This window comes from Nicrophorus vespilloides, unplaced genomic scaffold (genome assembly GCF_001412225.1).
Source record: "Nicrophorus vespilloides isolate i.1.1-1 unplaced genomic scaffold, Nicve_v1.0, whole genome shotgun sequence".
Classification (NCBI taxonomy): domain Eukaryota; kingdom Metazoa; phylum Arthropoda; class Insecta; order Coleoptera; family Silphidae; genus Nicrophorus; species Nicrophorus vespilloides.
The window spans coordinates 47,589-61,853 of NW_017097797.1; the positions used below are offsets into that span (position 1 = coordinate 47,589).

Below are 14,265 nucleotides of genomic sequence, written 5' to 3' on the forward strand. Positions count from 1 at the left end.
ATTTTAGCAGATAAATAAAAGCTTGTTAAATGTTAGCAATTTACAACTTATACATAAGTTTATTGAGTGAAGATTTCCTATTATAAAAACAGAATTTATAAATATATTAGGTTGTGTAATACGCGTTTTTTTTTTCCTGCAAATTTATCTTTTGTTAAGTAAATTATATATATGCTTCGCTATATTCGCTCTACATACCTATCTGCTTCAATTTTTGAATTAATTAATTAATTTTAATCAATTTTCAGACATTTTATCCATTTTTCAGTCTTCATCGTTGGCGTAAGTAATGCGCTTCGTTTGATTCGACATGGAACGGAAAAGGTGATAGTCTGTTTACGTAAGGTCCGGAGTGTATGAAAGATGCTGTAGTACACACTTTCGAGGTGATTCCTTGACGATGTTTGTGGTTTTTAGGTGCGAATTTTTGTTAAGAAAGATGATTTGACCACGTAGATCACCCTTTTCTGAAGTCAAGATAGCATTCCTAGTCAGTAGGTAGAGCAAGAAAAAACTTGTGAATGCATATGTATACTTTACCTAACAAAAGAAAAATTTTCAGTAAAAAATTAAATAAAAAAGAGGCGGTAACTTATAACACAATATTTCTAAACGATTGAATATTTTTTATTATTTATTTTATTTAATTATAATTAATTGATTTTTTGTTGTTATTTTTTTCTTTAATATGATTTTATAAAGTTTATAAAGTAAATAAATTGAATTGAAAAAAAAAATCTTTAATAATATTTATTAAAAGAAATATCTTGGAAAGCCTTTGAGGCATTGGCTTCAGTTCACGTTTGTTGTTGTTGTTTTATTTTTTTTAATATAGCTTTCAGGAGAGTAGAATTTCGATTTAAAATCCCTCTTCGTGGAAAACCTTCCTTTGTTGCGGCAACGTTTACCGTCGCATAAAAATCTCGCAAAGAGAGAGAAGATTGTTGAAATTGCGCAAACACAACACAGGGAAAATATACGCTGGGAAAACGCGAACGATGCACGTAACCTACATATCCAGTTTTCAGCGCTATATAAACAACGTACACACGTCACATAAAGCAAAACTACTTTGTTAGTTTAATCGTTTGCGCAAACATCTCTGCAAACGTTAATTAATTTCAACATGTTATCGTTCCCCCGTCGTACAAATAATGTTGTTCAAGAGTGGATACATCCAAGCTACTGATACAGTCTCACTTCAACAGTGTTATTGTTACATGTACTACATTCTTTTACTTCCAATGATAAGTATGAAATGTTATACCTGGAGTTATTATAACTGATCAAACATTTAACTGTACTACATTATTTGTCTTCCAACTGATGAAATTATGAATTATGTTATCTGAATATTGTATTTACTTATAAACGATGAGTTTCACGAATATGTATACAATTTTTTTAATTGTTATTCGTCGATGTTATTTTTTTATTATTATCGTCTAGACTCGAGACAGACTGTAGCAAACTACACATCTTTTTACTACGTTTCATTCATCACTTTCATTGATTGTGCGTATTTCTGAGAACGTCTGCGTTTTTGTGCTGCATTCCACTCCACTCGTCGAATATAGTTTCGAGTTATTTTTTTCGCAAATTATAGCCAAGAAACAACTTTCATATGCATCTTTTGAATCCTTCTATCTATTATAGTTTCAAGAAAATCACTAATATGTAAAACCACTGCTTTTTCAAGCGTTAATTTTTTATTACTTCATATTTGAACGCGAATTACAGCTCAATAGTAATAATTAATTTATTAATTTTAAGTATTTTTTGGATGAATAAATCAAGTTTAGTTATACATTAGAATCCGTTATTTGTAATAGAAAATGCGTAAAATTTGTAAAAAAGAAAACACGATTGAAATCCTGCTATTGCAATATCCAAAGCATAACAAAGCATAGTTCAATGTGATTTGTTGCGTGTTAATTCCAGGGGAGAGCAGGGGAAGGAGAAATACGAATTGTGTTCAAAGCAAAACAATGCAATGCGAGCGATATTGTCTCGCCAATAATTAAATTGAAACGCATTGGAAATCCCGGCCGTCAACAAAAGCTTTGATATTTGAAATTAACACTACGTTGGTTTCGATTTCCCGGTAACAAGTTTTGTTCAATTTTAATGAATACATCGTTCGTTCCTGCTGCTGCTGCTGTTGCGAAATTATAATTCGTGGCCGCTGCAAAAACGCTGTAATTAGTTTTTGAAACTTGATTGCGAACATTTCCTATTATCGAGCAAATCGACGGACGCCAACTGTCAACTACTAATTGGGAATTGGGTCATGCCCGGAGCACAGCCACGAGCAGGATAGGTCAATATCCAATATAACAAAAAGAGGACGAAGGGGTCGCGCGGTCAGGGATCACGAGTAAGCGTCGAGGGGAGGACTGGGATGATCTCAGTTGAAGAAGAAAAAAAATGAAATCTGTTGAAAAAGATGCGAAACGAAAACTGGTAGCATCTGTTCATGTGTCGGGGGGTTTTGAAAAACCGCTTTAAATAATAAGATTACGGTGAGGGTATGGGTGGAGGTGGTGTGTTAGGCGCGCGTTCGTAATAGGCAGGAAAGTGTGCAACAGTCATCGATTTTCTCCAGCCTGATCCGTTGCTACACGACCGTGAGCCCGGCCATCCCAGATACCCATCAGATTACGACGAGGTCCTTCGTCTTACATTGTCCACATGCCATCATTCTTGAAATAAAAACCATCTGACCTTTGCGGTGACTGGTGCAGCCATATTGCATATTTGCTGCTGCAGCGACGTTGCTGCTACTGCCTGCTTCTGGCTGAACCAGATGGAAAAAGCCCGGGATCCAGGTCATCGAGGGTGTCGGGAAAATTGCATTACTTTGCCGTGCATTTTCTGCACTCCTCCACACACTACAACTCGCTTCACGTCAGCGGAAAAATGTTGTTTGCTTTAGGGACAAATCAAAATCCGAAATTCGATTGTAACAGGTCGTTAGTGAAGAAGCAATTTTGTCGAATTGCAGGAAATTCGCTACATGGAAGTTCAATTTTTTGATCGAATAACTGAAGCACATTTTTACCAATAACACACTTTAATGGAAAAAAAATGAAACTAGTATACTGTAACCTTGAACTTAATCCGTTCTGAGGAAAAGGTCGACTTTCGAAACGTTCGAGTTTCCAGTTAACTTTAATGAGATGCATATACCCAAGCTTTCATCATTTACTTCCTTCTGTAGGATTATCAAATCTGATGTTGTAAACACGAACTAACACTGAATTCGATACTAAGGAAACATAAATCTGTCCTTTAAGCAAAACTTATTTAAAATTAATTTGAAAATAGCCATTAATAAAATATATAAAAAAAATAAATTCTCCGAATTGTTATGTAAAATTAATTATATTAATGTTTCATCTTTCAAAAGTCTATGAAAATCCATTTTTTTTAACGTTTTGACAAAGATGTTTGTTTCGTGTTCTATAATTGAATAGGTGTTAGGTTTCGGTATTACAGTAATTAGTATTGTTGGCATTTGAACAATGAGTGATCAGTTGCTTCGGTAATGGAACACTGATTGAAAAGGTTATTTATATGCGTTTAACCATTGAAATTGATGAGGAAGGAAGCGTCGATTGCAGCGTCAATTATTATTAATGCGCTGCGGCTATTGCAATGCATCGACACGAGAAGATCGATAAGTCCAATCTAAAGTTGAAAGTAGTTCTCGGAGGGGTTTGAGGTATTGTTGTGGTCGAGTGGAAGAGAGTTCCACACGGAATGCCGTCGCTTCAACTCACTCAACACACAATGATAGCATTCACGAACACTTTGTAACAATTCAAAGTTTATATGTCGTTCCAAGACCTTCGAACTTCTTGCTGTGTTTTACGAAGTCTTAAGTTTGGATCATGGCTCTAATGAAAATCATGAAGAAACTTTATGAAAAGTATAAATATCTTTAGGTATCAAAATTCTTCAAGTGTGACAAAAAAATGTTAATTTTAATAATAATCATCAAGAATTTTGAAGAAAAGTGAAATATGATAAATCTAATGAGGATTATTAATAAGAAGACAAAAATATGATGGTTATAATGAGAAGAGGCAAACATATGTTAGCTTTAAATAGATTCATGAATGATTAAAAAAATATGATAGTTCTCATGAAAATCATCAATGATCCTCATAAGAAGAAAAAATATGATGTCTTTAATGAGGTTCATCAATAATTTTCAAGAGAGATCAAAAAATATGTTGATCCTAATGAGAATCATCAAGGATTCTCACTGAAGCCAACAGCAACTCACAACAGAATCAATATCCTCAGAAATTAATCGTGCTAATTGATTCAACTTGTGGAAGTCAGGCAGCGCTGATGGCGTATCTGTATTTAATTGGAAATCAGGATTCGGTGCGTGGAAAGCGAACGAATCGATCTATTTTCCAGAGAGAACTTCGCAAAAACCCGAAGTAATTAAACATTCGCTCATACATTATTTGTCCATTAATAACTGGTATTTATGGTATACTAAAGGATAACGTCCAGGGAGGGCTTAAAGGTACACAGAGGATAAGATTACATTGTTTAAACCATGTATCTTCGGCCAAGGTTAAACGTTGGTAACGAGAATACACTTGCAAAGCTTGACCTTGACATTACGCAGCCAACGCCTTCGCCAAAGGAAGGAATTTGGTCTGCATTAAATTGTCTCTCCGAATTTGCTTTATAATATCATATTATTTATTTATTCTAAAGACGAGAAGGTTAAATAAATTATATTGCAAATGGTTTGGAGTGTTCCCATCTATTATTAAATTCGCTGCAGATAACCGAGTATTCCTGTAGAACTTAAATAATTGAGGAGTATCGATGAGGAAAGATGCGACGAGAAACACATATGGGACAAGACATGAATTCGATCAGATTAAACGTATATCGGTAAATGCTGAGAATACTCTGAATTAATAATACGTGCAGCTGGATAATTTAATTATATGTAACAATAATTTGGATGTCACCTGAAGCCTAGCAATCATCGATCCAATACGTTTCACATCCACCAATACTTAAAACATTCAATTTTGAAATATTAAAAAAAATCATTAATAGATTTGTCTCAATAATATAGTAACAATTTTAATAGTTATGTAATAAAACAAATAAATACGTGCACAAAAATGTAAAATGAACAAAAAACAAATCGTATTTCGTTGTGTAAATCGTGTCAAAGTCAAATAAATATATACTTATAAATGCGTAATAGAATTTTTGTTTGTTTGTTGTTTGCTTGAGGTGAAACCTTATAACGAAATAAGAGCAAAGCTGTTTACGTCTCACTGTATAATCAAAGGGTTGTTCAATACTTCTGCATGCGACCGTGACGCTCTTTGATAGAATAATCAATTTATGTAGAACGTTTTATATAAAACTTTGTTCATCTGTGAACAACGTGACTCCCACGCACATTTAATGTCGCTGCGAGCAACGTGGATACACTTCATTCTGCATGGATAGACCAGACCAATCCACAGCTGCACATGTTACTAATAATAAACATTGATCCGATAGGCATGTTTTACCAATTTGTAAATGAAATAAATTATATATATATAAAATTTTCACAATTTCATAAAATCTTGCAAAATTTTGTTATAATAAGCAATTTCGTTCTGCGTTTCTTTTAGTAGTTTAGTCCATCAAAAACTACTCAATAATTTATTGGCTTCAGTCCAACTCATTAATTATTGATTTAACTTAACATACAACTATAGACATTCGTGTCTCCTCTTTTTGTGAATTAAGGTGCCCCATGAAGAAAACGCAATGAGTATTTAAGGATTAAAGACGATATAATGGATTTAATTAACTCAAACGGATAGCCGCTTCTCGTTTTCAATTTAATTATACTGGCAATCATTTCAACAACTAGGATATACAATTACATAATGTAAGCGGCGAGTTTCGCGTTGCTTAGGAACAAGCCACTTCCTCATATCAAATTACTCTGCTTCATTTAGGGAATTGGGACTAATTAATATCAAATATTTTTAATTTTAATCCTATTAAGACAAAGCCTGTTTTCGATTTTATTTTCATTTACTTAATGCTCTATTTATTTATTTTTTTTAATATAGTATCATCATCGTAGTAGCCCCAAAGAGAATTTACATTTTCTCTTGGCTTGTCCCCCTTGGAATTGTGGGCCCCACTCAATATTTATGCTCGGGGCCTCAAAATCCTAAGTACGGAACTGATCCTCATCGAGCATCCGCTCTATATAATTATATAAATTGGTATATTACATCATTTAAAGAAGCTGAATTTCATGTACAAGTGATCATTAATTCAAGTATACGCTTAAGGATAAACGCAGAATGAAAATATTTAAAGCTTCTCAGGGATAAAACCAACTTGAATATTGTTCCTTATAAAAATCTGTCAACTAAAACTGAAAAGTAATCATTATGGTTAACCTTGAAACTTTATTTTGTAGGTAAAAAATAACTTATATTAGATAAGCAACTAAAAATGATATAATCATTGCTATTGAAACTCTCAGAAGTTTTATTTATCAGTTTATTACACTACTTCACATAAACACTACTTCAAATAAACAAAATGGCACGTGCACACCTCGCGTATATTTTTATACGAAACGTGCGTATACGAGAGAAATGCATGTACATATGTAATTGTCAGGCATAGTCTGGTTACATCATCCTGTGGATAGAGTATATCTATCGTATATCTATCATAAAAACAAGATTATTGGATTAGTTTCGTGGTTATATTCCTCGGAGTGAGCATTAAATGAAGATACTTATCCTTGAATGAGTCTCAATCACTCGTATTTTAGATCCACTTAAATGCATTTGCCAGAATTACTAAACTATAGTAAAGTACCAGACAAAACCATCTGAAAAATATATATCTAGAAGTTAATACTTTCGAAAAAAATGAGATTTTAGAAGACTTCAATCATTGTGGAAAGAAAATATCCAAAAAAATATATCTATAAATAATCGAAATATTTGCAAAATATGATTTTTTCTTAATATTTACAATATCCTCAAAGCCTTCAATCATTGTAAAAAAGAAGGTGACAATATATTTCTACAAATTTGACGAAAATTTATAAAATTTGATATTTTTGTCTCAATAAGTACAATAAAATTAAATTAAATTAAAGAAAACAAGTTTTGCTTCAATATTAGAAAATTAGTACTTACCAGTAAAAAATAATCTATACTTATATTTAATGTGTAATACAGTAAGATCTCGTTTATATCGTTTCATTTCCTCGATTAACGCTGATTGGATATAACACGATTTACTTGAAGACTAAAATTTATTTAAAACTCTTACTAAGTGCTAAACGAGGTCTTTCTGTACATTTAAGTAAAAGTATAGCAAGTAAAAGTTAAATGGAAGATAATTTGTTAAAAATATTAGTTTCCAATAAAATAACATTTGCCATAATCAAGGAACTTTATTTTAATATATTTGGAAGCTACATATAAATACTTGTGAATACTTAAAAGTAGTATAACAATAAAATTAAAATTGCTTTGAATTAAGCGTAGATTCACTAATATAGAAGAAGATCAAAACTTACAGAATATGAAAAAGTACAATTTATAAATAAAATAAGACAACGAATAAATAAGCTTAAAATGTTTTTTTTGCGTTGGATGGATTTGTAATATTGAGATCAAGATGTTACTTCGTCAGTCGCAAGGAAAAAGAAATTGATTACGAAGCGTGTTTTCTTTGTACCTAGAATCAATCGAAAATATTATTCAAAGTAAGTGAATCAAATATTCGATCTGATTTGTTTCCATCCTCGCTGCGACCTTTAATGGAGCAGACGTATAACGTTAATAGAAAGTTGGCTCCGGGAGAAAATTGGATTCGACAGCAAACGTACAGAAATATAATAAAATATGGGAAACGTACGATAAAGTTTTCCGTTCGCTTCGCTGAAGAATATCGAAGAAGTATATTTATCCAAAGACAAATAAATTCAACAACAGCAACAAAAAAAAAACAGGACGAACCTCGAGTTTTTATGTAATCCGAGGTGAGCGATCCAATTAGTCGACGGTCGGATAAGAACGCCGGCCGGTTCAAAAGAACAATTCCTTTTGATATTATTTAATGAATTATGATGCTAGCACGTGGCCTAGACTTCCCTTGGAAACTAAGCTCCCTTGGAAGCCAGGAATACTAATTAGTCCCGGCAGCAAACTCGTGTTATTAAATTCGCGTTTTATTACATAAGCTGGATTTCGTTCACTCCAACACACACATTATATATATATAGATAGTTATATACTTGTATATATACGCTCACTTATGTAGTAAACTCCAGTTTTGCGATCCCATATGGAATAAACAAGGACGACATTGACTTTAGAAGAAACCATCGATCCAAAACAGCTGCCTTGCCTGTATGAGCTCCCAGAACCTGGCCGAAGGACCTGCGGCGCTATTTGATGCTCCATCGTCACTTGAAAATATATGTACTCCCTTATGTACACATACATTAGATATTACGTATCATATATACATATACATACGTATACATATATTCGCATTCCCGTCTAAACATCCATATCAACATAACTTGTATTGGAATTCGTCATATCCATGCTCGAACTGGCTATATTATTCCAGTCGCAGTTTATCCCTTTTCTTTGATCTAAAGCGCTTCTTGTTATTGTGATTGAAAATGGACCACCTGTTAACCTACATTATAAAATATAATAGATTTTTATATTAAAAGTTAAATTACAAATTTAATATATCATACAGTGGCACCTCATTTAACGATCAAAACAAATTGTAACAAAAATAACTCGCTTAACAAGCGACTGGAACACAAGACAATTTAAGCCATTCCCGGGAATTTTCGGGACTCGAGAAATTAAAACAATAATTTAAAACCCCTACTTGTAAGATATAATTTTATTACGTTCTATTCATTCTACTATCAATTTATTAACTTATTATTGTAATATATCTGATTTTAGATCCTATGAAAAAAAAAAACATTATAGTTTATATATTTATATAAAGTTTATATTTATTACAACTTCAAAAATATGCGTCTATAATACTTCAATATTATTGAGCTGAAATCCAACATTTCTATAGCTTATTTGAATTTAGTTGGACTATTAACGAAATAAAGAAACTCATTTAATTCCTATTTCAGTACAATTAACTTACCTGTTTTTCAATTGAGCAAGAAATTCTATTGAAGATTAACCTGAAAAATAAAATAAAGTCAATTTGATTAATCAATACAAACATTTAAAAAATAATCAATAATGTTGATTATTTGTAATTTAACGTTAATATAATTTTATTTATTTTTAATTGATTGAATGGTCTATATTTACTCAAAACCTTATTTAAATAGATGTTATTTAATAATAAGGAGAATATACATCTGTTTTAGAAATTTAATTTGTGATCGATTGTTAACTATAAATAATTAGAAGATTTATAACTAACCTACAATTATCAATAAGTGAACTGTACATTATATAATATTAAACTGTATTTAATCGAAGGTAAAGAAAAATATACCGATTCGTTTCTGGTAGATTTAATTTGTGATAGTTATAGTATTCAATTATTATAGATTTTGGAACGGATATATACTTTTATGGTAAAACTTATTTAATTTAGTATCGATCGTTGCTAAACTACAGTTGAAGTATAATATGGAAATACCGAATAATTTTATACCTTAAAATATGAAGAAGATGATAAAAATGCAGAATATTTATAACATTTTATGGTGAATTTAGTTTGTCATGGATAATAGTATATACCAATATACAAAAGGTTAGGTTAGGTAACTAATATGAGAATATTAATAATCAGATGTTCCACCTTCGGGATCACACTTTACAGCAAATAAGCGATGGATTAGGTGATAATTAACTATTCATTAAAACATAATAAGAAGATGAAAATACCGAATGTATTTTAAATACAAATAAGTATTAAATGTAGTAAGTATATTAATAAGCTGAAATACTGCAGTATAAATAACTTAAACAGTAGATTTTAAATCAATTAGGTTAATATCCAGTAGTTCCACCTTAGTTGTTGCACGACACATCAAATAAGCTGTTTATAGGTGATAATTAAGTATTCATTAAAAGTTAATGGGAAGCTGGAAGTACCGAAGCTTTTAGTGCATCAGCGTTAAGTGAATATAGTTGATGATCGATTGAATGGTAAATAATGGGAAGCTTTGCCTCCGGGCTGCGCTTAAAAGCGAAGCAAAATGTATATCATCATATAGCTGAAATTACAGTAATTACGAGGAATGCGCTGCGAGAATCCAGGATAGCACACGTTGAAAAGGTCAAACCGGGAAAGGGTTTTCATGGAAAATTATAATAATGCACATAGAGATGAATCGCAGGTAATTAGCGAGATAATTTAATGTACTGTTAAATGTCAGTAAGCTTCGTGCATTTAAATGATAAATAATTGTAACGCGATATTTTAATGAGCAAAATGGAATTCAATAATAATCGAGACAACGTCTGATGAGCAACGTGATCAATCACAATCGTGTTTGCAAAACGGCACGGAAAATAATAATATTTAGTCTGGCTCTTCTCTTCTGTTTTTTTATTCATCCCCACATTATTATTTATTTTTTTTCTCATTACGCTATAATCGCATACACATACACTTATGCTTTGCAAACAAAAACAAAATTATACACATTTACAAAATTAATTGCTCTGTTTTTCTGCCCGCATGTTTACTCCGACTCATCTATTTTGTTTTCTCATTGTTTCTTTTATATGCTCGAACTTGATTGAAAGCTCATTTTAGTAGTCCAATCAAATTTCTGTCTACATTTTGTTTGTATTTCATTAAAAAGTTTGTTAATTAAAAAGTTTTATTACTAGAAAACATTATTTCTGTTCAACTAAAATACGTATTATTGTGTACAAAATGTGCAAAAAGTATTGAAGTTTTATGATAAACAAATTAATAACAATTAAATTATGACTGGGACATTTTGGTTCTATTCTATCCATTATAGTTTCTGAGAATATCACTAAAATGTGTTAATTTTGAATTATTTCACTTACGAAAGCAGCCAAATGAATAAAACCACAGCAAAATTTGAGAATGCGCTACATTACCCAAACTTTCATATACATCTTATGTATCTATTTTATATATTGTAGATTCAAAGAATATCACTAAAATGCGAAGACACTGCTTTTTCGAGCGTTAATTATTAATTATTTCACTTATGAAAGCAGCCAAATGAATGAAACCACAGCAAAATTTGAGAATGCGCTATATTCCCCAAACTTTCATATACATATTCTGTATGTATTTTATATATTGTAGATTCAAAGAATATCACTAAAATGTGAAGACACTGCTTTTTCGAGCGTTAATTATTACACTTATGAAAGCGAATTACAGCCAAATTTTTAACTAAAAAATATTTGAATTGGAAATATTTGGAGAACGGCCCCACAGGTAAACTGCTGCAGATGCATAATCTGGTATACATACATTTACCCTGTCGCAGTTCCGGAATAGGTAAATAGGACATTGTTAAAACACACGGTAAGACGAAGTCCGGACAAGGCTAAGCTATAAACTGTAAGGTAAATTTATTTAGCAGCCGGTGGATTACACGCAGTACTCGAGACTATCTAAAATTAAACAGTTTAAACACTGCAGAATAGCAGAACGAGACCGAATGAATGCATAATTACCGAAAATCAATTGTTTTGCGAGCGTTCGCCGCAAGAGCCTGTGAATATTATTCATATATCGATCTCGGTTTTTAGCGAAGGGCGGATTCGAGGGCACACGCTCTACGCCCTCGTCCAGCCTTTCGTGAGACTTGTCGTTTTATTTTTTTTTCATTACTGTGTTATTATTTTGAAAGTGTATGTACGTACGTAATTTTACTTCCGTCTAATAATTAATTTCCGTGATTATTTAGTTTGTTGTTTTTTTTACTGAGATGAGCCTGGATAGTCATCAAGCAACGAGTTTTCCCATTTCACCTCTATTTCAATTAAAGCGAAAATCCAATTTACTAGACGGAATAGCTACGAAATTAAGCGCAGTCAAATAAGAAATCATTTCCTGCTGAAATTATGATCGATATATAAAATGTATGTGAAATTCTGTTTCTGATCAAATAATATTTATTGCAACAATAAAAAAAAATATTCTCATAAATTTCATCTCACACTATTAAAAACTAATTTGAGTCTCAATCAACACATCAAAGCGTTTTTGTGTTATTATTGAAATTGCAATATAAAAATATTAACTTATGATAAATTGTGTAAATTTAAAATTTTCAAATTCTTATAAATAATAAGATATTTTTTTTGTTATAAGTAAATTAAATTATGTAACAACAATAGTAAAATTTGAAGCGAAAAAACAAAAATTTGAATAATTATGAAGACGAAAAAAAAATTGGTTCAAATTTATTTATTTTTATTTCTTCCAAGAAAACAACAAAATTACAAGACATACATATTTAATACATTATCTCAGTATATCAGCGTTTCTAAAAGCTTTTGATAAATATTTTATAATCCAAATATGCTTGGATGTTGATGCTGGAAATATGAAATATGCAAATACGTGAAATCGATTGCGTATAGTTTTAGCTTTAATTTGCATAATCTGCATTAAATCCATTATTCGGTAAGATGAACGAAACAAAAAAAAATATCGTTAGTTTGACATACAAATAACATTACGTCTATTAATGGAATAATTTACGAAATCTCTAAAATATATATAAAAATAAAATTATAAATAAATTGAATGGAATCCGAAGATTATATAACGAGCAGAGAAACTGTCTCCAGCGCTCGGTTACGTGACGCAATTAAATCTTTTCAGTGTTATCTGGTAGTTCCAAGACGTCGAAGTAGACGTGTTCCGACATGCGGGACCGGAATTGTTACGTGACAAGTGGATTTTGCACCGCAGCGATACCTGAAGGAGGAAACAGGAATGCTAGTTTTCCTTCCTTTTTGCAGAAAAATAAAGAAAAATACATATTGTAGCTCTTAACTATAACATCCCTATCTCAATATAAAATCAATATAATTATATACATCGAAACTAGTAAATTTTGTTCCGATTAAGCGGAGCCGAATATTCACACACGACTACTGTCCCGATTAAAAGAAATATTGTCATTACATTTTCAAAATGATATTAATGTCATTCGCGAAATTTAAGTAAAACTTAAATGAAATAATATAGAAAAAAGACTTACGAAAAAAACTGTTGAGATCATGGGACAAATACATTTTTCAGGTGAATCAATAAATACTAATCATTTTAAAAATAATTGACCATAAAACCATTTAAAATGTTTACTACTACTTTAGTGTTTAAACAAACTTGGAAAATAAAATTTTAGTTTATGAGATTTTTTTAGTCCACTTATCAAAATCCACTTATCAATATAAATAATCAAACTTATCAAAAATATATTAAATTATTTTTAGCAGTTTATATAAAAAAAAATCATATCTAATAATAAATATTGATAAACAAATAAATGATATAAGTATAAATTTTCAATATCTAATCAAACTAGAAACATAAAATTTTAATCTAATTGAAAAAAAATCTAATTTATATAATGGAAACCCGTTTATTGCATTGAAATCGTATAAATTGCAATATCTTAAATGACTTTGATTGTATAGCTTTTTCCTTTAGAGCCCACAAAGAAGAGTTGAAATTACACTGAGTAAACTTATTTTTTTTTATTAAAAATAAATATCGTCCAAGATGATAAAAAAAATCGGTAGACGATAGAAGTCACCAACATCAATTGGTAAAAATCCACTCTCAACTGGAATACCATTTGATAAATGTGATTGTGTTCGTAAATAATTCATTATAAAAATCGAGCTGCGTTGAAAGAAAATGAATGTGTAAATCATTTAACAATATCGATAAAAAAATTATATTCAATTCTGTTACAAGCAAACATTTTAAATACACACATGATTTGTAATCAAATTTAGTTTATACTAAAAAGTTGAAAAATGCATTATTTGTTAAATTCAACAGAATTCAACAAATAATGCAGTCAGTCATTACTTCAACTTTTTAACATGCCAAGTGGGATATTATTATACTTTTCTAGGAAATGTCCAGGAAAGAGGAATTATCCTTTAATTTGGTTGGTATATCAAAGGATGAATCTTAATAAGTTGATTCAGTTCACAT

The 14,265-nt window shown here is 30.8% G+C and overlaps 1 long non-coding RNA gene across 1 annotated transcript; it reads right to left on the bottom strand.

Annotated features, from left to right (window-relative positions):
• Positions 1 to 7,483: 7,483 nt before the first annotated feature.
• Positions 7,484 to 13,333, bottom strand: LOC108561018. Its single transcript, XR_001891000.1, has 3 exons — positions 13,298 to 13,333; positions 9,217 to 9,256; positions 7,484 to 8,733 (listed from the first exon to the last, which is right to left on the bottom strand). It is a non-coding gene; the product is annotated as an uncharacterized LOC108561018 (long non-coding RNA).
• Between the last annotated feature and the right edge of the window lie 932 nt (positions 13,334 to 14,265).